The sequence below is a fragment of the Micropterus dolomieu genome, linkage group LG10 (genome assembly GCF_021292245.1).
Source record: "Micropterus dolomieu isolate WLL.071019.BEF.003 ecotype Adirondacks linkage group LG10, ASM2129224v1, whole genome shotgun sequence".
In the NCBI taxonomy this organism is placed as follows: Eukaryota; Metazoa; Chordata; class Actinopteri; order Centrarchiformes; family Centrarchidae; genus Micropterus; species Micropterus dolomieu.
Genome location: NC_060159.1, coordinates 15,608,654 through 15,636,157, shown reverse-complemented (window position 1 = coordinate 15,636,157; position 27,504 = coordinate 15,608,654). Strand labels below are relative to the sequence as shown.

Genomic DNA, 27,504 nt, shown 5'->3' with positions numbered 1-27,504 from the left:
CAGGGGTACGGGGGAAAGAAGGGGTTGGATGGCAGGGAAAGAAAAAGAGGAAATTTGGTTGGTCCATGTTGGCGCAGTGCCTTGGCTATCTGTAGCCGCGGCTGAATGGACAACAACACCAGTTGCAGTAGCTGCATGAGAAAGAGAATGAACCGCCTGGGAAGAATGGCTATGTTGGTAGGGAAAGGAAATGAAGAAGAGGAAAGGATGTTGAGAGGATGTGGGTAGGGAGTGCAGCCTGCTGAGACATGGATGAGAGGAAGAGGGAAAACAAATTAGAAACATCAGACGACAGGGGAGCAGGCACAGGGGGTAATACGACCTGGCCCTGTACGAGGGCTGGCGGCCATACGGCGGGAGGAGCCGATGTCGTGACGTCAATGGTGTGCCGTGGCCGCGTGGCGCGGGTGGGAGAAGCCGGAAGTGGGTAGCTACATGTAGCGGAGATTGAGGCGGCGTTGTAGAGCCGAAAGAGCTGGGCATTGTTGCCCGTTCGATGTAAGGGATTGTTCATTACCCTCAGCGCCTACTGGTGGCAGACCACGTTCCATTCGGTTATAGCAGCGGGGTGTGGGAGCGCTGAAACCGGAAGCTGCGGGCTGGCCGAGGAACAGCCGGTCGAGATCGGAACGCCCGGCACAACAGCGTTGGGCGTCATCTGGATCACGGCGGCGCTGGCTACGGACCCTGGGCAGGTCAGGCGAAGCGCGGCCGGAGCTGCTAGATGGAGAGTAGTAAACCAAGCTTCAGTGAAGGACCGCGGTCGCGACGACCCGGGAACCCGCCGTCGGGGAGTGAGTGAGGCAACGGACAGGGTAGATTTGGGAACCACGGACCGAAAGAAGAACAGCTCGTCATCCGAGGGGGTGAGGATTAGTTCGTCCATGGCGAGGTAAGCAACGAATGTTGATGAATGTTGATTGATGTGGAGTTGAAGTGCTAACGTCGCGTGAGAACTTTAGAGAACTGAGACAGTGAGGGGAGAGTTTGGGCGATCTTGTGTATGTGTTGGTGATTGGATTCGCAGGTGTGTGTGTAATGAGACACAGGTGGTTAGTCAGTGAGGGGGAAGAAGGGAGGCCCTGTTCCTGAACAATTAACAATTAACTCCAAGAAGTGTCAGGGTCTAGTTTCAGAAATGCCCAGAGACGGATGGTATCTACATAAAACAGGAAGTAAAGCGTGCAGCAACACATGAGGATGGATTTAACAAGGTAATAGAAAACACAACCATTACTTTACAGAACCGAGGCAAGATCACAAACACAGAATGAAAACGCAGAAACAAGAAATAATAAAACTGAACACCACAAACATGACACAAACATTTATTCAGCTTTTTCCTTTATTGTGCCTTTAATCTGCCATTTAACTAATCAGTGTCTTAATTATTCTAGCTTTTAATGTTTTTTCCATGGAGCAGAAAAGCGCTCAATTAATAAAATGTGTGTATGAATTTATTATTAATATCATTACCATTTTCCACAAAGCAAAACTGTCTCTACATGTGGTAATTATTTGGTTTGTATTTGCAGACAGTCATTCATATTTAACAACAGCTGTGGTGTTAAAGTCCCACTAAGTTTAACTTGATTCTGTCACAAAAAAGACAAATTTTCTCTCAGGACCAACTTGCTCACATTAGCTTCCAGTAACCTGAATCATATTTAATCATTAGAAGCATGAGGACAGTAAAGGAAAAAAATTTCTCTCTCTGTTCAAATTTGGGACACCATTTCCACCTCTCCCTGTCATTTATACTATCCCCTCTTGGATCCCAACACTCTTTTCCACTCCATTTCAACTTCAGATTTAACCCCCGATAACTGTTCTTGTTTAACGCACCATTGACAGTTAGCGGCTCTGAGCTCCTTTAAAAACACTGCAGGAAAACAGTGTGCCGTTGCAGTTGGGATGAGGTCTCGCTGGCACTCAGTCTTGTGGTTATGTGTTTAAGTATGTGTTTGTGCTCTCAGTGCATAAATTAGCACATTTTCTGCAGAGATGAGCATCATTTGATGTTCTCATTTTTGTGTTACTCATTTGTTCTCTTGTGTAGTCTGTTTTTGTGGCTGCTTTCCTGTCATCCATGCAAATGTTCCCAAATCGGAAGGCATAGGATTATTCCTCTGAGACCGCTCTGAATTGCACAACCGGCAAAAGATCCACAAAAACAATATGACAATAACCTTAATTCTTTGCCTCAAAAAACAGGAAACTTCTTGCTTTAATTACAGTCAAGAGAACCCCATTATAAATCCATTTGCCTTTCCCAGCAGTTGTCCGTCAAGCTTTGACTGCAGCCTCAATAGTCCACGTCACCAAATGATGCCTCTGACGTCATGCAATGCCTCTTCATTGCGCCATAATCATTTACATACGTGTGAGATTATGATTAACCATGTGACAAATCAGACATGAAAGCTGCGGTTGATCTTTGGTTACCTGACCCCAGTCAACCACCTCAGCTGCATATCTGGTGGCAAGCACCACAATGTTTTCCCCCGTCTGACTTGAACATGTGGTTGTGTTCATGTGTCAGGGTGTTTTGGCGCTTTGGATTTGACATGCGGCAGTTGTTATGTCTCAGACGTGTTCAGCGCCCTTGTTTCTCGGACGTGTAATGTACAAATGCATGCGTCCGGGTCAGCTTTTGCTCAACACCACATGTCTACGTCTCCTTCTGCGTCTGTCTGCCTTCATCTTTTCATCCTTCTTACGCGTCTCTCTCTGATGAGAACAGCTTATCTCACTTGCTTACTCTTTATCTCTATTAGTTTATTTTTTCTCTCTCTCTGCTTTATTCAAGTGTGATTATGAGTTTGGCTTGATTTAGTTTGGTTTGCAATTATCACTCCAAGGCATCCCCCAGCTCCCCCTCCATTGTCCTCCAATCCAACAATCCATCCATGTCAGAGAAGTAACTGAACAGTCAGCACTGTGTGTGTGTGTGTGTGTGTGTGTGTGTGTGTGTGTGTGTGTGTGTGTGAGAGAGTGAGAGGGGGGGGGAATGTGGAGGGGCTACACATGTATGTGGAGTGGAGGGAGATTCAATTATTTATTGATGTGGAACAGATCAGTTATTCTCTTTCTGCCTCCTAAATCACAAACTGCTCCAGACTGTACGCATGCTTCTCATAAACCTCAGCTGATTCATTACCCCCTGCTCCCTCCTTCTGTAGGAGTCCATCGCAGCACACAAACATGTTTTGATTTTGAAGGAACATGTCTCTATATCTGCTCCCTAAAAGGATGTGTTCACCTCATGCTGAACTTAGCAAATACTGCCTGTCCAAAGGAGTACAGTACTCCTCTAGGAGAATATGGTTTTACGGTCCATATTACTCAAAATGCTAAGAATTTTCATTCAAGAGGCTATTAAGGTGATTATTGGTGGTTATTTAATCAAATGATTAAAGTGTTCAAGTAGCAAAATGAGAATGAGAACTGATTTATAGTCCACACTTCAGTAATAACACTAAAAGAAAATTCCTAAGCAGAAATGTAGGTGTAGATTTAAAGCTCCCATAGTATTCATATTTCACAAATTTGCCTTGAAATAGAAGTAATCTCTGGGTAAGAATAATGTGTTTCATGAAGTCTCTTAAGCGCAGCTTAGTTTGTATTTCTTGGATGAAGTTCTGGAAGGATAAGTAGTAGAACAGGCTCAAATCTGAACTCTGATTGGCAGAACACCCCCCCTCCAACACACACCTTCACCTTCACCCACCTACTTAATTTAAATTATGCTATGTGGAGACACTTCAGGAGACAGGGGCGGTCATCTGTCAATACTGTAAGTCCAGATATAAAGCCTTATTTTGACATAAGTGAAAGTCCGTGTGAAATGAAGGATTGCATTTGTGATCCTGTTCAAATTCTGATCCGGTCTTCCAAACCCATCAATGTAAACAATTGTAAAAATGTTAACAAACCCCATAAAGGTCACTAAAATCCAGGTACGGAGACTTGTGAGTCTTTTTTTGTCTTGTGTCTTATCACATTTCTATACTTGTTTTTAACAGGCAAATCATTATTTCTCAGGTACTGCCTTTAATTTTGTTTAGGCACATTAAGCTAACTGCAACTAAAGTTTGTTCTTTTTCATACCTTTATAATTAGGAAGCTTGCACTGGTTGAAGTCAATTCACTGTGTGGTTGAACTGTTGCTCAAAGGAACAATTGCCAAGGAAGCTGGTAAATCTGATTATAGTACAGTCATGGCCGAATTTTCTAAGCTATTGGGCTAGTTGATACATATACTGTAGTGTGAGCACAGGAAATGAATTCAGCTCCATTCATTTCTTTTATGTGTTCTTTGTTGTGCAAGCTAGAAACTAGCGTTAAAGAGATCCTATGTAACCTTTGAGTGTTGCCACAAACAACAGTTATAGGAATAATTTTAAAATGCTAAAACAAAGCAGGAGTATAAGTAGAAAAGAGTCAAAGTCAGCAAACAGACTCAGTAGCCTAATGTCAGTTACAAAGTTTATCTAGCTAATGTTAACAAATGCTACATAAGCTAATGGTCATACCAGACCAAATAAGGCTGTAGCTGCAAAAGCCCTGAGAGTACTAAATAGAGCAGGGGGGCGTGTTCTTTTGCTTATAAATGAAACTTTTGTAAGAGTTTGTGTTATTTCCACTCCCAAAATGTATTTAGCCTTGCTTTAAAGAACACCTTTATGTGAAGGTTTAAATTTGATCATTGACTGCTATATTGGGCACAATTAATTGTAGGTTTTTCCATCTCTCTGTATATGTTCTTCCATAGTGATGAATGGCGTACACAGTCCACTAAAGGCAACATTCATTTTAAATTCCAATTCACACCTGCTGCCCTCACTGGCTTTCATGAAGGGCCTCTTATAACAGAAAGTGGTCACTAACCAGTGACTGGGGGGGGGGGGGGGGGGGGGGGGGGGGGGGGGGCTAAGGGAAATGGAATGAATATTTCCCGTAGACACTGCAGGCCATACAGGTGTGACGCACCTGTTCTCCGAGACAACATTCTTCCCTGGAGCCCGCAATCCTGCTGACGCACCAAAATGTTATTCCACAGAGAAGTGGAAGCGTGGTGTGTGGGGGTGGGGGGGGGGGCGTGGGGTAGGTAAGGGTCTAGGGCTTTCCCATTTTTGAGGAATCCCATTTCCAAGGCGACCAAGGAAAATACCAACACATGTTATGAAACCTTAGCAAACCTGTGTAAGAGGCTGGGTTGCGCTATCAACCAAAACGCCCAAAATCCCCTGCTCTGACCCTGCACAGCCTCCCCTTAACATCAGTGAGTAAAACCTTGACCCCTTCTTTATTGCCGATGACATTAGTGGATAAGGTGACCTCCAGGGGGCATCGTTTACGGAGCGTGTGACTCACCCAGAGGGGCCATGTATTAACGGCCAGCAGGAGGGCGGTGGGTATACCTGGTTGTAGTTTTGGTTACTCTGGCAACACGGTCAAAGCGGGCGCCCGAGTGTTTGCACTTCACACAGCTGTGTGACTTGGAGGGGCTGGCGAGAGCAAGGAGATGGAGTGAGGTGGGAGATGGGTATTAATGTCAACAACTTCACACAAGCTGCTCCTTCTTCGACCAGTCACAGAGATAAAGAGAGAGAGAGAGACAGCCTGCAGCAATGGAGAGTTGTTGCTGAGATGCCATATATCAGCAATTTTTGCACACAAGGTAGCTACAGTACACAGACAAACATTTACTGAAAACGCAGGTGATGTTCATGCTTACTAACTGCATATCTGGAGAAATAATAGATTGCCTCTTGCAAGATCATAAATGAAAGTCAAATATTTCTATAGAAAATTCGTGTATAAAGCTCCTACCCTACTGACACAGATTTGGAGAAAGGCGTGACAAATGCACAAGGGATATTATGCAAACGTCAAAAGCCTTGGAAATAACCGTTATTTTTGCTTGAATATTTGACAAGAGGCACGCTTTCACACACACAATAAGTTAGTGGTATACCGGGAATTGGTAACGCTGAGCTCATCACTTTGCAGAAACTTCATCCAATAAAACAATTTATGGTTTTCTGCTGATGTACAGCTGGCAGGGCGATCGCTAATGGGTTTAAAATGTGCCTTCTCTGGCCGAGAGAGGCCGAGAGACTTGAGGAGAAAAAAAGAAGGCAGACGTTAGTGAGGAGTGAGAGAGTGTGAGGGAATTCTGATTTATGATCACACCTCCGTCTCCAAATTTCAGCAGAGCTTTTAGCTCTTCTCATGCCTCAAAGTGGTGTGATGTTGCAATGTGTCCAGAAAACTTGACATCATTGCTTTCTTTGTGAAACCGAGGCCAGAGCTTTAGGAGTTCAAACTCAGTCTGTGCCAGTCTGATGAGTGGCGATCCAAACACCAGCTGACTTATGGAAGCCTTTGAGATTAGCCTAGCAAAGCACTTTCAATACCAGTTGACTTGTTTCTAATGGAGAGTGATAGTGACGCTATAGGCCACCCAGAGGGCAATATACCGACAGTATAGAACACTTGTAAATGCATAGAATCTTTTATTATCCGTGTAATTGGTTTTCAACCAGGGACTTTGCCAATTCCTTCAATTTTAAGCAAATATTTAATCACTGTGTCAATCTGTCAAGTGTCCAGCCAACTTTCATTGGACAAACATTCAAAAGGTAGACAGTATGTGCACCGTTAAAGTGATCAGTTGGCTTTCCAGAAGTACATTTAGTGCTTAAATAAATATTTTTCATGTCTAAACAAATATGTTACACTGACAGTTACCTTAGCCCCTAAATTATATGCTTGTAGTACAGTAATTCATACAAATTAGTGTACTTGGAAACAACTTGTGATGGAGAACATTAAATAACAGTACAAATGCTGGTATTTTTCCCTTCACTGCTTCTTGGCTATCTTTATGAGTAGGTTGGCAAGTTGCTACGACAATGGAGCGTCCTGTGACTCATCACGGAGAACTCTGTTTACATTTTACCGTTCATGGCCTGTGACCGAACACAAAGATTTCTGAGAAATTAGGTAAATGGGAGAGGTTTTTAGGTAGGTGGATGAGGTTTTACAGAAGGTCACGGACTGTGCGTAGGTTGAGGGCCAGTAATATTTCTACTGTCACTGTCTTCTAAGTTTAGTACAAGTAGAGCATGTTGGTGTTTATTGGGAATCTGAGGGCAAAGAAAGCTTTTTAAAGGCATACTGGTCACACTGTGTGTGATTCTCGCCGCTAGTCTAGCTGGCTGTTTGACACTAGATAGGCCTCATTAACAAGCCTATCTGATGGTATCGACTTTAGATGTTCAAACCTCTTTCTTTGAACTGTCTCCGGTGCCATGAAACAATCACACGGTTAGATGACAGCTATTTGTCAGTCTTGGCCTGGACAGTCAGAAATGGATCATTGGGCAGCAGGGGTATTTTATCATGTTTTCGGAGATTGAGACGCGGTGCCCCATTGACCAAAGTGGTGTGTGTCTATGCCACCAACCCATTAACCCTTGTGTTGACAAGGAAGTAATCCAGATGTATAGCATATTGGTCACATATGTTAAAGTACATCAATGCAGCTCTGTTACTTTTAAACTCTTGCGCAAATGATTGACCCACAAATACAGTTTCAATTTAAAAGCCCACATTAGTGCCTGGTAAACGTTTGGCAGGATAAATGTCGGAAATGGTGACTTATTAGCTTGATGACACTACCTCTTAGGGCCTCAGGAAGTTTATCCAATTATCCGGAATTTGTTTTACCAGTTACACGTTTTGTAAAATGACCTTGAATGCCATAGACATTGTTATTATTCCTGTTGATGTAGTTCATGACAGCTTGTAGACAATGCTGTTTTTCAGACTGCTGAGGCTGGTGGTATTCTATGATTTTATATTGTCAACAAATCCCATGAAAAGACCAAAACTAACCAAAGCCTGATCTATCTTATTCCTCTGTCACAGAGCTCCATTGTTGTTCATAAAATGAAACACACATCTGTGACTCACTGTTGCACTGAGTGACATATTCCTTTATTTCCACAGACACACACACCAAATGTGCAATAATCCACAGGTAGAAATAGTCCCCAACAAATGTGCTATTTAATCTGGTTTGAGTGACATTTGCTAAAAACTACAGTGCCCAGGTTTCCTGGGAAAGAAGATAGTCTATAAAAAAATGAAACTACATATTTGTGATCTGTTTTTAAAGATTTACATCTTCAGTAGGAATCAGTGGACTTGGGGCTGAGTGACACAGATGGGGTACGAAAGTTGGAACGTATTGTTGTAACCAGCTGCTAACTCTTGGCAAGAAAGCAGCCAAAGTGATGTTACCTCCTTATGTGTCACAATTAATGGGGTCAGGTTCTATAGATGTTAAAATGCTACACATAGTTTCTTGTAAAAAAACAGTAAAGTTTTATTTAATCCTGAGGCCAACACAAATCCAAACCATCCCTTTGTGGTTGCTGTCGACTTATATCTTTAAGAGTCCAAGTTTCTTGCAGTCAGATGTGTTCTGTGAGCAGGAGGGTGCAGGGGTCTGTAGCCTCTTCTGTGTCTGTGTGCCATTAACATGTCGCCACTCTGCCTCACAAAGCCGCTAATAGCAGGGTCCTGAAGGAGCCTGCTTTCCACAGGGGGGTATATGTGGCCACAACAAGGTCACTCTTGGGTTTGGATGGAAAACAGAGAGGCCTGCATGCCATTTCTGAAACTGTGTCTCAAGTTCTTCAGCATATTCAACACAGGGTGTTACTTACGTATGTATACTTGATGTCTTTTATATGTTGGAAATTTGTCCTGTATGTTCTTTTATACTGTGTCTTGGCCAGGTCTCTCTTGCAAAAGACATTTTAATCTCAATGAGACTCACCTGGTTAAATAAAGGTTAAATTAAAATACACACATATATATATATATATTCTAGAGTAAACGGAAAGTCATACAGTGCAGGTAATAGTCGTAGCAATAGTGCATAGTCGTTCGTGATGGGTGATGATTTATGTGCGCTCAGTTATTTGTGTGCGTACGTGAAGTTTGTGTTTCTGCTTGGATTACAGGGAGCGTGGAGAAGGCCTCACATCTGGCAGGCTGGCTGTCTTCCCATTCTGGTGATGGGCTCCAGTTGTGGCACTAGGCAACCATTGTCAAGGGGAGGGGCCAACTGGAGCAGCTGGTTTCATCCCTCCGTCCATGGAAGTGAGCACGTGCAGTAGCTGACAAAATAATGGATCACGGTCATAACGGTTAATATTAAAGTAGCATTACACCATTAGTTCCCACAAGCTGGTTTTTAAGTGAGAACTTTTAGTTTAGATATCCCTTCCCTTTGTGTGGACTTGCCCCTCAAATTATGGAAATGTAAAGCTTCAGATATGAGGCTGCTGATGTGTTGGTGAGCCTGAGTGGCTGCGGTTGTTATCTAGACTTAAGCCCAGGAAATAACAAAGGAACACTGTGCTCCTCTGTCTGGCACCAAAGACCTACCTGGATGGGGAATAAAGGGGAAGGGAAGGCACTAGTTCTTAGGAAGAATGGGTGAGAGAGAGTAAAAAAAAAGGCAAAGACAAGCAGGGATGGTAAGGAGTATAAAAGAGAAAAAGAAAGACGGCAAAAGAAAAAGTGAGAGAAAAAGCAAAAGAGGAGAGCCGGGTTGAAATCGAGTCAGCACATGCTGGGAGATAGCAGACAGCCTGGCTGTGGGAGATTATTGTCACGTTAAAAGGACCGTAAAATTGAAAGAAATGGGTCCAGCGGAGCTCAGGGGTTCACAGCTGGGTTTACCTGGAGAGAAGGAATCGATCGAGAGGAGAAAGTTGTCTCGCAGGCCTCATAGAAGAGCCGTGTATCATTTGGAGTCTGTTTTTATTTCCTTTTCCTCTGGAAAAGGTATATATCTTCTGTCAAGTGTTCCATGAGTTGGTTCTCTCCTCCAGCTAGGACACACTGTGATGCACGCATGCACATAAACACAATGATGTATGCACACTGTTCCTGCCAAGATACATAATCATATCTACATTGTATAGACTTTCTGGTGAGCTGGACTTGTGGGAGGCTGAAGAGAGGAGAAAAGAGGGATAGATAAAAGGAGAGTTGATGGCTAGCTGAGAAAAGCAGGCAGACAGTTTGCAGTGCTGAGAGAAACACTGTCACATACCCACAATTCACTGCAATTCAGCTGTTTTTAGTCCACATCACCTCTTCAACATCCTGGGTTTCACAATCAACCTGATCTCAAAGAAATACGCGAAGTGAGCACACAGAACTGGGACCAAAAAAATATACTGTTTCACATTTTACCAGAGCACAACAGACACTGGAATTAAAAAAAATATTTGAATAAAAAATCTGATATGTATTTGCCTGTTTAAATTTTTCAACATTAACATTTTCAACATACAAACATTAGATGTATAGATCAGTGCTTAATCCTTAGGGACAAATATCCAAATGTAGGCTATTTATTATGGCTGTTTCTAACACTGCTGATTATTACCTTGATTAACTGATTAATTGTTTGGTTTATAAAATGTCAAAGTATTAATAAATTTGTATTCTGAAACTTAAAATACAGTGAAAGCCAAATATATCACATTTCTTATCACAGACAAAGAAACAGTAGTAGTAGTAATTTTAACAACTTGAACTCGTGAATTTATTGCCATTTTTGCTTATCATTGCAGCACATATCTTGCCAATGCTGATATATCAGCAATAATAAAAATCTTTAACCAATCATTTGTTGTTGTTTATTTCTTGTGGTTCTGTGTGGTTTTCTTCGCAGGCCCTGACCTTGGTCATAAAACCGCAGCATTTTTGTTACCCACAATGTACTAGAAAGAACCACTCATTTGCACATGGCATATGACAATTCACCCCTCATTTCATGGCTTTCCAGAGCAATTTTGCCCCCAAAAACTATGTTCATTACTGACATACACTCCAGATATATATTGAACATGTACGCACAGTGTCATAAATGGATGTGGTTCCACAAACACCTAACTGTACTTGCAAAGGCACACACCCTGCACATACTTAGACACACACATGCACATCACTTCAAGCAGGTTTAGACACAAACAAGATTTAACGCTCTAATGTAAACAAACTGAGAAATGTTCCACCATCTCACCAAACCCAAAACCTGATTTGCACTGTTAACTGTGTTTATATGCACACAAAGGCAGCATGAAATGTAGAGCAAGGCAGAAAGGCCAAAGTGGTGGTGAGTGAGTCAAGAAAGGCTGCATGTGCTGTCCAATTCGCCCACACTGCAGGACTGATTTGATATCAGAATGAAGGGAAATATCACAACTTAGATATTCAATCCGTTGATTGATGGGAGGTCCTTTATTATACAAGTGAAGCGGCTTCCACGGATAACTCACAATTTGTCTGTTTGACCTCAGTAGTGAATATGTTGCATTGTGTCAAGTAACTGAGACAAAATAATTTAAGAATGAGTACTGATAAAATGGAGACCTTGTGCATGTATGTGTCTGTAACAGGAGTCTAGTCAGCAAGTTGTCAGTCATTCTTCATTTGTTTCACATTTTTTGGAGTACCACATGTGCTGGTACAAATGTGGCCTTTAATGTAAAAGCATGGTACACATCACTGATGTTGGTTGAAAGCATAATGGATGAATGAAAAGATGTGTTTGAAAACATTTGGGCTGAACATTTTAGTGGCTAATCACACTATAACGGTCACCAAGTGGAGATCATCTTTTGCCACCATTGACAGGACTTTTTAGCCAATGTAGCAGTAAATAATTCTGAGCAGAATTACAGTAATAAGACCAAATAATTATGCAAACAATAACAATTTGAAATATTTGACCAGATCCAGCTAGGCAAAAAAAATCTTCACATTTCCACCTTCTCTTTGGGCTTGTTTGGGCAGAACAAGGACTCTGTGAATCCTGCCGTCAGTCCATCCATTGTCCAACCCTGCACTAAAACCCTAAATCTTAAAATCTCACCAGTTTAGTTTTTCATTGCATAAACTGAGTTTATGCAAAATGATGACGTAAGCCAGCCCAGTGAGAGACTGTGTAGTAGTAAAGCTTTTAGATGCCTCTAATTGTCTCATGAACGCTTATTTTAATTGTCAATATACAGTAGCCGAATACACCATAGATCTGTTGTCTTTAATCTGGATTTGTACTGATTTTGTCATATGACGTCACGGTTATATAAGAAGGATTTTATCCCCGCAATGCAGCAGTTTGACACAGAAAAGTATGTAAATGTGAACTACATGGTGACTTTGGCTGCATTAAAACACCGTATGGTTGACAGTGTGGTTGGAGTGTAGGAGGAATCTGGAGCAGGCAACAGATGACCCTTCTTTCAGATAACAGTGATAACCACTGTGCATGCATGCATCTTTCAGATTCTTCAAACATGCATTGATCAGTAATTGGTGGTACATACTAAGGACTGATGGTTTGCAGGTGTGCAAAAATCAGTAAGTGGCAGTACGCCATACCTGTGAGTGCCGGCCTGGTTCAATCACTTGTGAAATTATTGGGGTGTTTTTCGTTCAATCATCTGTAAATTTAATAGTCATCTCCTCCTGTGCATCAGAGGATATTTCCAAAGAAGCACAAGCCACTCAGCAGGTGTTTGGTGAACAACATAAACAACTAACATTTATCTACCTCAAAATGCTTCAGGTGATCCCTTTCACCACTTGCAAATGCTGTTAGATCTCTTTAGGCACAGTACCAGTAACAGGCAGCTGACCCAGCCCAGTGTGTGCTGCCGAGTTCAGATAGAGATACTGAGTCCACAGGTCAAGCTCACTGAAGCACACATGCTTCTGCCTCTGGAGGCTAATATACTGTTTCACTCCATGGCTCTGTCTCTCTTTTCTCTGTCCCCACACACACACTCACACTGCTGTTATGCAACTTGATAGGTCAGTGACCGCTGGAGAGGGGCGCAGGCAGTTTTGGCCTTATGCAACATGTCAGTGCAGAGAAGGACCACTTCTTAATGGTGTTTCTAACAACTCGTATTTCTCACTTTGAAGTCTGTCTGCTCTGTAAACACACAGACAGGATATGGAGATACACAGTGTGTATGGGAGAATAATGTCAGTTTTGAACATCTAGGAATTGTTACTTCTGGGGAATATGTTACTCATATCCTGGAAAACCCAGGATTTCTCACTGTAAAGTCTGATTTTAAAAACATTTTTCATATTTGTTACCAACGTGGTGGAAGAAACAACATGCCAACAATATCTGAAACACATCCAAGTAGTTCTATGGGAGTGTATGAGCATTTTGACAGTGCTGACCTGAGGTCGCAGTGACATCGAAGGAAAATCTGTCGTATGCACCCTTTTTTTTGGCGTTTTGTTTCAGTGGTTTTGGAAAAGGAAGCAAACATGTCTGATGAAGTCACACATCGAACTGCCTGCATAATTTTCATTGACAGATTTTGCACTAAAATGCATTTTACCACACAGCTGAAGTCTGAGCTGTAATTTTAGCATGAAAAGGAATGGGAAAGCCTAAGGTAAGATTTAAAGCAACTAGAATCAATATTTTTTATCTCTCACTGTTAGCATTGTTTATCAGCTGTGGCAGGCAGCAGTTTTTAGCAAGGAAAATTCTAAAAAAACTAACAAAAAAAAACTGTCCGCTACCTACCCAAAACCCAAACAGCTCACTGACATAGTTAGCAACTAGTTGGTGAACATAGCAAAGTATTCAGTGGCTCAGAATGAATTCTAATGTTTCTCCGTATCTGCTGAATGTGTAAAAAAAGCAACTGTATGCTAATCAGCTTAAAATTTGTAGCAATAATTACATTTTTTTTAACTTCAAGAACAAAGACCACGCCTCATTCTTATCCAGTCTCCTGTGTTTAACCCTCTTTTCTCATTTGTCTCAGTTTTCACATACCTCCTTCAGCCCAGTTTTTCCCACCTTCCTCTCCTCCGTCATTCTCATTACAGAAACCACAAGGAGGGTGGGTGGGGGTGCTCACAATCTCTCCTGTCATCCCTCCATTGCTGAGCCTGATTCATTATCCATATCAGTACACACAGGCGCATACGGGCACTCAAGCACACATGCTAAAGAAGTTCCCAGGTTTCTTCCTAGCACAAATTCAAGCAAATTTGATGAGAATTACCGGGTAACACAAATATCTCAATTCATGGTATTTAACCCTAATGAATATACAGTAAATGTTAAAATGGGGGTGCAACACACAGACACAATCACAATTTCAATCATGGAGTTAAAAAGATGCTCTCATGCAGCTGGATAAGTATTCGCAAAGCCTGGCTTAAACACGTCTCACTCTGGACTCTTTCCTCGCTCGCTCACACACTCACACACACACAGTATTTCACCATCACCAACTTTGGCAGAGCTGCTGGGTCAGCAGTGGACATACGACTCCACTGGGTGTCCCAGTGCACCTGTAATATCAAACACTGCTGAATGCTCCGAGTCAGACGTTGAGTGAGATATCAATCCCATCCCTCCTTCCGCCACGGTCAGTTTCATGGCTTTAAATCATTTCCTGGCTGAAATGACTGCTCGGTGCTGAGCCAGGATCAGCTGCACCTGTAGACCTATGCACGTGTGACAAAGAATGACCACACAAAACTGTGGCACCCCAATAAATTCTACTTTAGCTGCAGTTTTACATGAGGGCTGTTGCATAGATTAACTGGTGGTATTTCATTTTATATGTGTAGTGCTTTAGGATCGCAATGAAAATACATTAAAACATGTGATGGATGGGGAACGTGGGTTGAACGTTGGTGAATAAATGCAGATGATCTGGTGTGACTTATGTGTATATGTGCTTTTGCATATGTATGCAAAACACACATTGTTGTGTATTCCATAGTGTTCCAGGTTTGGTTGCTTCCCACAGAGGGGCCTGCAAACAGGCAAGGACACGTTTCATACTACCCCATAATTCACAAAAAACTATAACTTCTGCTAATGAATATTATTTTACAGTGTGAAGAAAAGTGTGTGTCTACACTGTATGTGTGTGTGTAAGACTGCTGGCCCACAGCGCTCTGGCGCCAGTGTCAACAAGTGCTTTGTAAGCAAGTGTTGAAGTTGGAAACAGGCATTGTTACTTTCAGCAGGGATTTGATTATGATGTGGTGTACATATGAATGAAGAGAGAAACTGTGTAAAAGCCAGTTAAAGCTTTATATCACATGTTTCCTATTAAGGCCTTGTTTTATATTTGGTGGTTTTGTCGGAAGGGAGACACAGCTGAATTGACTCCTCGGGTTGTTTTTAATGGAGTGTTGCTGGCTCACATTTCAATTAATACAGATTCGAAGCTGTAGCTTAGATAATCAGGGACCGTGTTGGTCGATGGCAATTGATATTGACACGTATGTGATTTGTTGGATGTTAGTTAAAGAGTAGCACCAAAAAATATTAAATATAGACCCATAATTGACCCCATTATGTCAAAATAAGCAATGTTCTGACCCGTATTCAAGTCAAGTCAAGTAATAAGTAGTTAATTTTTGACATGCTTTGGTTTACGTAAGCTAGCTAGACTTACTAGAGTATAAATCCACTGTACACTAGCTACTCAGCATCAGATGGCAGATAGACAGAGACAGCAACTAGCTAGTGAACAAAATTGAGCACACAAAGAGCCAGATATTTTTCAGGAGCTGGTGGAAACCAAAAACAGAGCTAAAACACGACTCCAAATTAATGCTAATTTTGCTCTGTGTGTGCTGGAGGTGTCAAAAGGCAACTGTTTGCAAAGTTTTCCATATCAACTTAAAAGGTTATGTCAGTGTTCTGTTCACAGCTTCTTTCTGTTGCACCAAAGTGGCTAAATAAATCACTAATTTAAGACTTTTGTTTTCTGAGATACTCCTGGAGCTGTTGCAACGCCGTCCACCATTAAATCTTTTCCAGCTGTGAGCAGCTCCTCTGCAGCTCCATTGTGCATTTCAGTGTGTCCATCACACCCCACTCAAATATGTTTAGTGTGCTTAATTTGAAAGTGTGAAAGCATTAAATACTGCAAAACTAAGTTATGAAGTGATCAGAGAGACATGATTGTTTTCGAACTTGATGCTAATAGAGGCTGTTAATATGCTTATTTTGTCAGACATTTGCTTTGTTTTTTGTGATTTAATGACTTGTTTCCTCTGTTTTTCTGTGCTCCAACTGTCAAGTTATATTAGGTTCACTGTTAGTTTATTGGTAATTTCATTGTGTGATATAAAAAGGTTTATTTCTGGTGCACAAATCTGACAAAATCAAGTTTTTATCTTGTCTCTTAAGAGTGGTTCAAGAATCTGGTCTCCTCTGTTTTACTGAAACAGACAACCACACCAAAGTGAACCATGGTATCTGCTGTGCTGATGGCAAGGAGACGGCCTTGCTGTGGTCTCTCCACTTGGCCGCTACAAAATTTTTATGACGCCTGCACTAAACAGCCAAAGACCTGATCAAAATGAGGTGCACCCTGAGCTAATCTGACAGTTTCACATGCAGCTAGTGCACTGAAATTCATCTCAGCATCCCATATGGCGGACAACTTCAAAGCACTTCTTTTGATGTCTGCCCTGACATGTCCAGAGGCTCATAAGCCTTAAAGAGGGAGTAACTGTTGCATAAAGAAGAACACACAGCATGTCCAGTATGGACTTGCTACACAAGTCTTGGCTGCAGGTTGAAATAAGTTCCTTACTCCAAGAAATACAATATGATACCTGCAATTGTATATACCTTCTCCTTCAATATATCACAGCTGCTGATGCCTTACGCCTGAATGTCTTGACCTGTCAGAAACAGTGAACATCTTAACGTTGTTTGACAATTTGATCTGGAACGCAGCACCAGAAATGAGCTAAACACTGGGGTATAAGGTTGCGTTTTCCCTGGAGGTAACAAAGGATCCCAAGACAATCATACATTCCTGGGGTGATAATACCACCATTGTGCTATAAGTCTATTATTAACACTTCCAGCTCATGTTGTTCAGTGTCTTTGCCCGTTCTCCTGATGCTACAGCTGGACAATGGGATATTGTTATCAATCCTCCTGCCCCGGGAAAGGCGCTTAATAAACGGGTTTCTGCCATCACTGCAGCGACCAAAACAGACCTGGTTGGTAGGGAAACAAGACAGTAGTCATTACAGATTTGTGTGGTGTTTACTCGCCTCAGGGCTGTTGACAGCTCTTGAGTGAGGATTTCCCCCGGGTGTCAGGCTGCGGCGAGCAAAGCGAACAAATCAGACGTGCACGAACACACATGCACAGACGCAGAGGGTGGTTTGACGTTAACCTTGACTGCACTGTCATCATCAGGCTGATATATCAACGCTTCAAGCATTCACACACACACACACAATGAAGACATGAGCTTTAGCCACATGCTCAAACACACACAGAGAATGATGGAGTCAGCAGGTACAGTATCAGCTGTGTTTTACTCAGCATGGCTGCAGGCTTTCTTTACCTTAAACATAAACATAAACCATTTGACAGGCAACTTACTTAATGTGATAGATGATGTGGATTTTCATAGTTAATCTTCTATAGCACTACTCTAACATAGTTACAAAATAACACTTTTTGTAGTCTGGGATTACTACAGCTCCTCTTTTAGAAAACCACACTATGGGATTCTTGGCTGTGAAACTAATTTAAAAACAGACACTACATAATTCAGTCCGTCCTGCTGCCGGTGTTTTGCAGACTGACTACTGACTCTACTGTCACTGTCAAAAGTTAGTAAAACTGTGTGATTTGACTTGAAAGGTCATTGTATGGACATCCCATTCTATAGAGTAGACTGAATGCACACTAGATTAAAGCTCCCAAAACTATGGGACTAAATGATGAAGGACCAGGTATATACAGGCACCATTTTGTTAAATAAAAAGAGGAAAAATAAAGTTCTCAGAGCAAATGAGCTTGCCAGTGGATAGTTACCAAATTTGTGAGCTTATCTTGGTCGCTAACGGGACAATAAGTTTACAAAGTTTATTTAAAGGACATATTTGCACCATCAACACCTGTCTCATAACTCTCTGCAAAACATTGTCCTGTTGTGGAGCAGTTTGGAAACTTGAAGGTAGCAACAAAGCTAATTATCTTTATTTTATTTTTTTTAAATATTGTTTAATGGGTAGCACATTAATAAGAAGGTGTGAAGATAAGCAGCAGTGAACGCAAAATAAAAGAACAATAGGATGGTAGCTTCATGGTTGTATGGGAAATCTCAGTGGGAAACATCATTACAAGGCACATTCTCACTCATGTTACCTGCGTGTGCGTGTGCCTGTGTGGTGCGTGTGCGTGTGCATGTGCGTGTGTGTGTGTGTGTGTGCGTACATGCATGCATCTATGCATATGTAAATGCATAATCTGTTCATCTGCAGTGTGGCCTCTTTTGGCTGATCGGTTCGCCTGCTCTTAGGCTCCTCTGTTAGTTTAAGATCCCTTATCTATATGAGAACATGCGCACACACACAGGCATGGATGGCCTGTTCTTCCATGAATGCGCATGCAGCTTTCACTTAAGGTAGAATAGAGGGAACAAAAGCAGGAAGATGATAGGCTTAAGAAGGAATACAGGAGAAAGAGGGGAAGTTGGGACAAAAAAAAGGAGGCAGGGCATCCATCAGGGTTTCAGCACTGAGCAGGTTGAGTGAGCACCAGACCAACAGATAGGCCTGATGGATAGGCTCAAATGTTCCCTGATTGGGATAGAGATATAGATATACTCATGATGTCTAGACGTACACACACGAGGTTTGATGGGAATGTTCTCACTGTGCTTAAGCAGAGGTTATGTAACAGGGCCTCAAGTCATACCTGCACAAAATCTCTGTACACGAGCTCTTACATGACGCTGTCTCTCTTTATGGCTTGATCAGAAGGTCAGCTCATAGAATTTGTGATAATCATATTTAACTTATTATATGTTGAGACAATATGCAATAAAATGATTTCTGTTAGTTATGTTTTTGGTGACGGGCAGCACGGTGGTGCAGTGGGGAGTCGCCTCACAGCAAGAAGGTCGTGGGTTCAAACCCCAGTTGTCCCGGCCTTTCTGTGTGTTTGCATGTTCTCCCCGTGTCCGCGTGGGTTCTCTTCGGGTCCAAAGACATGCAGGCTAGGTTAATTGGTGTCTCCAAAATTTTCCTTAGGTGGATGTGAGTGTGACTAGTTGTCTATGTGTGGCCCTGCGATGGACTGGCAACCTGTCCAGGGTGTACCCTGCCTTTTCCCTGATGTAAACTGGGATTGGCTCCAGCCCCCCGCGACCCTGTTGACGATGGATGTTTTTGGTGAGCTGCCATTATTAAGTTTCAGTCAGTGGAATAACATGAAACTGTAGTAGAGCAAACCTCCACAGGGTATATTCTTGCTATGACTTGGCTGAGAGACATGTCATTCCATACATTAAACCTCAAAAATTCATAGTTTACAGTCTTTCATGACATGCATGATGTGTAAAAGTGGTGTCCAGAGACAGACTTCTAGGATCAGGAATGACAAACGAAGGCACAGGGCAGGTCGTAGATGTCAAAAGAGCAAAAAGATAAAGAAATCTTGTTCTAATTCTAGTTTTTCCTTCAAGGCTTTCTAGATGTTTTTCTTCTTTGAACTACATTACTACATGGGAAAAAATGACAAATTGTGGTACCTAACACAAATTTTTATTCCCAAAGCCATTATCGGACTGATAACTTTACACACATACACATACATAAACAACCTTAATCCTCATCTCACCGCTGCTTTTCTGCTTCCTGAATGCAAAAGCTGGAGAGGAGGTTTCACTGTGGGTGACAAGAAGGAAAGAAGATAAGTGGTCGGCATGGTGTAAAGGTGAGAGTCTGGTTTTGGAAACAGAAGAATATAAAATGATAATATCATTTCACCAGGCGAGCTATCTGTTGCTTTTTAGGATTTCAGATGTGCTTATTCTGTGACTTACACCACAGATTTACACACAAGGTCCCAGAAAATCTCTTGTCACAATCTATTTCAAAGTTTTGTTTGCCTCACATGTACATATTTGTGTGTCTATGCAGTCAACGGGCTAAAATAGTAATGAATAAAATCCTTTTAAAATGTATTAAGAGAGACTGATAGCATCATACTGCAACTTGGTGGGTGGTCCATGTATATCTGATATCTGTCAGCCAAAAAAGGAGTCAGAAAGTGTTTGGCTTCATGTACAAGCTCATGGTTTGATTAAGGTACTTTGCTGTCACATACACATACATGTAGCGAAATTCCTTCCCTGCATTTGACCCATTCCTCAAGAGAGCAGTGATCAGCCACTATACAGTGATCAGGGACCAACTCAAGAGCTATACCAGTGGCACTGGTCAGTGGCACTGACTGGACAACCTAACATGTTTTGATGGAGGAAACCCAGACAGACACGGGGAGAACACGCAAACTAATCACAGAATGGCCCGAAATTAACAGCGTTCAAACCCTGGGCCTTCTTGCTGTGAGGCCACATTGCTATCCACTGGACTACCACGCTGCAATGTGGCAAAATTGCAGTACAAATTAGGCATTCAAGTTTTTCATACAGCTTATTTGTAATTTTCTTTATTAAATGCTAAATTAGGACTTTCAAAAGTTGGGAAATGAGGACAGAATTTGCTCAAAACTGAGATCAAATTAGAAGGAAAATTATAATGAAAGTGTAAAAATGGAAGTGGAATTTTTGTAGCTGTATGTTTGAAAACTTTCACTTCCACTGTGAGGATTTGTAGAAACCACAGTAGAATTTACAGTAATGATGCTGCCTTCATGTACAGTATATACCTAAAACCCTTTTCTGACCAAGAGCACTTGAATGTAGGAAAAATAGTCTCTTACAAGGAGCACTTAAATGCAGCGTTTACTACAAATACACACTGATTTATATACTGTGGATGTCCTGAGGTGGGGTAATGCAGGCCTAAAGCAACAGTTGTAGGTTGCCATCACGCCTATATAAGGAGAAACTCTGCTCCTGTAAAAGTCTCTGCTGTGCTGGCAGGTTAATTGTAATGTTATGTTGAAGTTTAAAGTGCTTCTTTCGTGGTTGCTTTCTCAGAAATGGAATTCACCCAGTCCTTTAAGATATTTTTACAAGTTTAAACAATAATACTGATTTTGTGCTTTAGAATACCGGTACGGTTCTAATTAGGTCTAATCCAGACTCAGGAAGCAGGTCCTGGTTTAGGCTTCTTCTTTTTTTTTTTTACATTGAACTCCCTTTTAAAGTCATGCTGCCTTGTGCCTGAGTATAGGTACACGACGAACCATTGTTTTTTCAGCTTGAACACATTGCAATGTATCGCATGATTTATGGTCGCACGGCCTTCAGCCCTGCTACACATCCAAATGCACACACACTACAAATATATTTTCAACCTTTCATTGCCTATTTAAATGATCCTGCCTCATTTAAAAACTAGGAAATTTAACAGTGCTCTGTCAGTCTATTATTTTCAGGGTAACATTCAAGCTATACTGTATAATAATATGTTTAATTGATCACATTAGAGAAATTCTCCAGTGAGCTCTGTGCACTGGAAGACCAAATGTGATTCCGCTTTTGGTCATGTATAGCTGTTAGATTTGGCAAGGTGTTGCTGGTTCAAACTGGGCCAATTTGGGCTGAGAATCAGCTCGAGAAAGCAGAACCTGGGCCAGCTTTGGTCCATAGTAGGCCCATGGATGGGATGAAAGTCATTCATCACGATTCTGGCATGAGTCAGACAGCCAGGTGTGTCAGATTCAGTCATCTGTTGGCAATTTTAGATACCTGTAGAGGCATACACCTGGTTCCTGTGTATGAAGACTGACTCTCACACTTTTTTTTCTAATGTCAGTTGTTTCATTACATTTCAAAGAAACCTCCATGCATGAAAAAAGTGGGAGAAATATATGTCATCACTGTGAAAGCATTACAGAGAGGAGAAACAACTACAGAGAGGCATCAGTTTGACACTGATATGATCAAAACTTGAAAGGTTAAAAAATTCTTGACCTTAGAAATGCTTGTTTGGCAAAACAATCCCAACTTAAAGGTCCATTTATTAGATTTCAACCATATCACATTGTCTTCCCCAGGGAATGAAAGTTCAGTCTTTACCTTGGAATTAGATGGAAAAACTAGTAAGGACACATTGAGCTGGGATTGTAATCTACATGACAAGTGAGCAAACTCCATCTGCTGATGAAGACCAACCAATGAGATAACAGCTGTATATGTGATATAAAAGTGACTCATGATGGACAAAAGGACAAAAAAGTCACTCTCAATCATTAGGCTCTTCTCCATCTTTTTTGTGTTAAACTGAAATATGTAATTCACAAACTGCCTTTACTGGGACAGCGAAGACAGTTTGCAGCATGGCTCACGTTGGTGATGTAAACCTTTGTTATACTTTACCTCAGCACTTGACTCTGAACCCCACCCTGCACTAAGCACAACTAAAACCGCTGATCATTTATCATTTGCTCATTTAGTTAACGCCCAAACCATAACGAATGTTGTTTCACATGCATTAACCCTTAGCTAACCTTCTGCACGGGGAAAACTGTGACAAATATTGCCTCATGTTCACGCTTTCATCCAGTAGTTGTTAGTTTTGGATGTCGTGCTCATTTTCAAAAGCTCTGTGTGAAATGAGCCGCCAAATGTGCCGCTATGTTAGCTGCCGAAAGTGCTCCATCCATCACTAATACATCCCATCCAATCATGCATGTGAAAACAATGCACAATAGAGCCCATATGTACTGTATGTGTCATGCCACGCCCTCTCTCAGCTCAAGGGCACTGATGAGACAGGTACCTAATGCCCCTATTGTTTTCCCCCTCAGATAGACACACACACACACACACACACACACACACACACACACACACACACACACACACACACAGACCTATAAAGTCAATGATATAGACATGCATGCACACCTTAAAGGATATGTAAGTCCCTGAGGTATTTCCTCTATATAAGCTGCAAGGTGACGAGCTGTCAGAGCCTGGTGATTTAAGCGATGATTATAGGCAGGTAGAGAGAAAAAGAAGGGATGCACACATTTTCTTCTCCTCTGCTGTCTTGTGTGGTCCAGCACACACCCACGAAACGCCGTAACAATGAGGCTATTGTCTCTCACAAACAAGACTAAGACTGTAGGAATGAATAAGGGAGAATATGGTGAGATGGCGTAAGAAGGTAAAGGATAGAGGTGGGAAATGATTGAGAGGATAAGAAAGGATGGATAAAAGAAAATAGAGAAAATGATGCATGCAAAGAGGAATAAATGGAGCAGATATAAAGACAAACGGAAGGCTTAGGGGTGTGGAGAGATTGGATTGTGAACAAGAGTCTAGTTTATTTAACAGCTGTTCTTAAACGCTTTGTATAGATTGTTCTGACTGAGTGTACATTTGGCTTAGAGACAGAGCTAATACATAATGACATTCTTTAAATAAGGATTATACTGTACAACAAGCTGTTTGAGCCATGCAGACTGTCTGGTTAACAGACGTGTTCCAACTGCTGGAGAAAAAATGGAAATGATTGCTGTGGTTTGATAAGCCAACTTTTGATGCAAACAGAGAAAGGTTCCTTTCTTTCCATTAGCCCCGGTTCATTTGAATGAAACCCTTCAAACATCCACCGTTAACCATTGCATAAAAGCAAAACTATCTGAGAAGATGTTCCTAACAAAGACAGGGTGCAGGGTGGCCTTTGGTTCTGCCACTTTAGTGCTTAGCTGCATCACCACAGTACCTATAATCACGCTATAGAGAGTCAGTGGACTCTTTTTAAAATAAAAGCGACTGCACAAAAAAAGATTTAGAAAGTCTATTTTATTTGGCGTCAGCTCAGAACTGCCAACAAAGAAGAATCATACTTGGTTATACAGTCAGCTTATACATTCAAAGCTAAGCACGAATACCATGAAGTGATAGGAGCAGTCTGTAATTAAGATACTTCAAATGTCAAGACATTCCATTCATATATCATTCAATGAGGGAGTAATACTTCTTAATGACTGTGTCTCGATGCACCGCTCAAGGGTCTCAAAGCCAAAACAAACAAAGCAATTGCCTATTATATGGGAAGAGATAATGTTTTATTACCTGATTTGATTACAATGGATAAAGGCAGGAAATCCCCAAAAACCTTGATTATAAAGCATTCATCTTTCAGGAGGAATTAATAGATCTCTAGCTCTCGTTTCTATGGCCGCATTCTCACAAATATCAATCTCATGTATTGCCACCAGACACCGTAAACTCTGCATTAACTTCAGCTACTGCATTGAACATCTTTGATTTCATGAGCATTTTCAGAGCTTAAAAGCTTCTATAAGTGACACATACACATATCAAATGGATTCTTAAGTTTGCATCTGGTATGCAGGGGAAGAAACTGCTGCTGGCTGTGAGGCGTAACTTTCTTAACACACAATGACAAACAAACATATTTTCTTACTTACCTCGAGTGGTTTTATACAGATAGTTTGGTTTTGGTCCAGGTTTTTGAGATGTCTAACTCTGAGATGTATGCCTCCACCCCACTAAAACTGAGGTAAGAAATCCAAATTCTAAACAGTTTCTATTGGACCTACTTTCTTCCAAATAAAAGGTCTATATGAGACAGTGAGATCTGTGATTTATCCAGGCTAAGCACATTATTTCTGGGGAGATATGCTAAATGAAATCCTATTCACATCCATTCTATTGGGGTAGATGTTAGAGTTTCAGAGGCAGATATAAACCTAAATAAATAAAAATAAAACCCCAATTGTCTACATCACTAGATTCTACCAGTGGTAAATCTGGATTTGTATACTGCTAGCTCAAGTTTTGCCGTGAATGAACCGATGTGATGATCTTCTTATCTAACTCTCCTTAAAGAAAGTATATTTCCCAAAATGTGAAACAATTACTTGAAGCAAGTTTAAGAAAGGTTCAGTAATCTTCCCTTTAGCAGTAAGCCCAAATCTCTAATGCAAATTATCACTTGGAGGGGGTGTTGTACAGTAATATTAGTGACAAGCAAGTCTATTTTGGAGACACTTAGCACCAAATATGGAGGCCAAACTAGAAATTCTAGGATTCAAGGAAGCGCACTATCTTATATAAATATCTGATGTTTATGTGTCTCTCTGGGTCATTTAGTCAACCAAGGAATTAGTTGCCCAAACTTTTATAATTGTAGCAGTTCATTTTTTAAAATGTGGACATGTTTTTGAATGAATATCTACATTTAAATGGTTTATAGTATGCAGACTGCCCTTGCAGCGCTGAGCCAAATGGACTGATCCCAGCATCAGAGGCCAGACACGTAGAGTGCTACACAATGCCAAACTGCATGGTCACACCTGAGGGCGAAAGCCACACACACACACACACACACACACACACACACACACATACACACACACACACACACACACACTCACTAACACAAAAACAGACTCAGACACAAACACAGACATAGACATAAATACACAGACACACACGCATAGTCTCATACACTCGTGCGGGCACACAAAAAGCCATAAAAACAGACAGACCGAAATACAGACACACACACACACACACACACACACACACACACAGATATTCGTGCAGCGACATCTAACAGAGACACACTGAGCCCTCAAGGTTATTTTTATGCCACATGGTTGCTCCAAATGTGTTAGTTTTGTCTTTAGAAATAAAGACAGAGCATTAACCAGTAATAGCTGGTTTAACGTGGCCGTAACTGTCTAGTCGAGTTATTCCATTCTGATGGTCAGCTGCGGGCAACAGCCACAGGCTGTGTGTCGACTGCAACACCACCATGAAAATGTTAGCTAAAGAAAAAAGGCTCCGCAGCCGACAGACAGGCCAGTTTAGACATGTACCACTCACAGGCATAAACTGAGCGTACGTAAACTTTAAGTAAAGAAGAGAATGAGTTAAGATTTCAGGTGAAATGGGCTGCTTTACATGTCTGTGTGCAAGCAAGTAGGACACACAAATCCTCAGTCAGACCTGACCTACTTCACAATGTTTTCAATTGGTTGGAATAATAATTTAAATGTCAGTCAGTATGTTACTTGAACCACTTGTTAATTATTTTAGTGGACTCACAAGCAGCTGCTATTTAGTGTATCCAGTTACCTGTCAGTGACAGTGATTATATTTGTTAAGTGTTATTTAGCTATTTTGAACCATCTAAAAGCAATATGTTGGACCAAATGCATGTAATATAAAACATTCTGGGAAATATGGGAGAATACAGTCAACACTGTTTGATTCAATGCAGACTTTCCTGGCTATTCCCCTGCTTTAGGCCTGACTGCATTCACACTACACATTCAGCATGCCAGGCTCACTTGGGAGGAAACCATCCGGCTCTCTGACAAGTTGGACTTATTTGATGTGAAAATAGAAAAATGCATGATCACATGTGGATATGTGACCCTACAAGGTAGTGCAAGAAAGTGTTCATTAAAGGGGCAAAACCTCTGATTTTACATGTTATGGTTAGTACACGAGTCATGAGGAGTGCCAGTCAATCTGTGAACAGTTATATCTCTTCTTTGAGGAGCTTTGTCCTTTTTACCAAAGAGGGTGCAGTGCTTTTGGAGTTTGATTCATACTACTAAGTCAGGATGTATTTCATCTTAAAAAATTCTTTTTAATATTTGTAGCCCCGTATGACTCCTACACACGAATAACACTGCCTTTATGTTCAATCCAAATAAGCAACTGTTAGCATGTTAACACAGTAAACTGAGATGGCGAACAGTAAACATCAGCATGTTAACGTTATCACCGTGAGCTTGTTAGCATGTAATTAGCAACTGTTAGCATGCTAATAAGCTAATGTCGAACATGGTAAACAATGAACTTTCATCATTTTGGGCATGTTAGCATGCTTAAGATAGCCCTTAGCTAACATACAGTCTTTGGCTATAAACATAGTTGTTTTCAAATTGGTTCCTCTCTCTGTCCCCCAACCTTGTCAAGTACACCTTTAAAAGACTTCCAATGTGCTTCTCAGTGTACAAAATCCTAACATTTCGTATGACGCTATGAAAAGACAACCAAAAGATTGTAAGATATACACAGCCCTATGGTCACGTCCCCATAGCTTTTCATTAGCAGGAGGTAGCTTCACTGCCTGATACAATATGACCTTCATGTTCCAGAGGTGTTTGGGTGTTCCTACAAACCAAAACAAAATCAGTAAAAGTAAAAAAAATCAAGCCTACCTTAATAAGATGATAAAGGTTCTAGCCAAACATATTGCATTTTGTTGTTTGGTAGTTAGGTATATTAATTATTACCACTATAACAAAATCACAGAAAAGGTCATCCACCCAAACCACTAACAATACACATCAGATTAAATCATGCAGGATATGACCAACTGAGACAGAAAAGAAAATATATTTTAACAACTACAAATATGTATTAAAATGCACAGACTATCACAGACTGATGCTGTATA

General features: G+C 41.2%; 1 protein-coding gene and 1 long non-coding RNA gene across 2 annotated transcripts in view; both read left to right on the top strand.

The window, feature by feature from the left end:
- sash1a (SAM and SH3 domain containing 1a) overlaps positions 1 to 27,504 on the top strand; it is a 75,301-nt gene that overhangs the window by 28,036 nt on the left and 19,761 nt on the right. The window lies entirely within an intron of this gene.
- LOC123977380 lies at positions 280 to 9,546 on the top strand. Its single transcript, XR_006826652.1, has 2 exons — positions 280 to 892; positions 9,042 to 9,546. It is a non-coding gene; the product is annotated as an uncharacterized LOC123977380 (long non-coding RNA).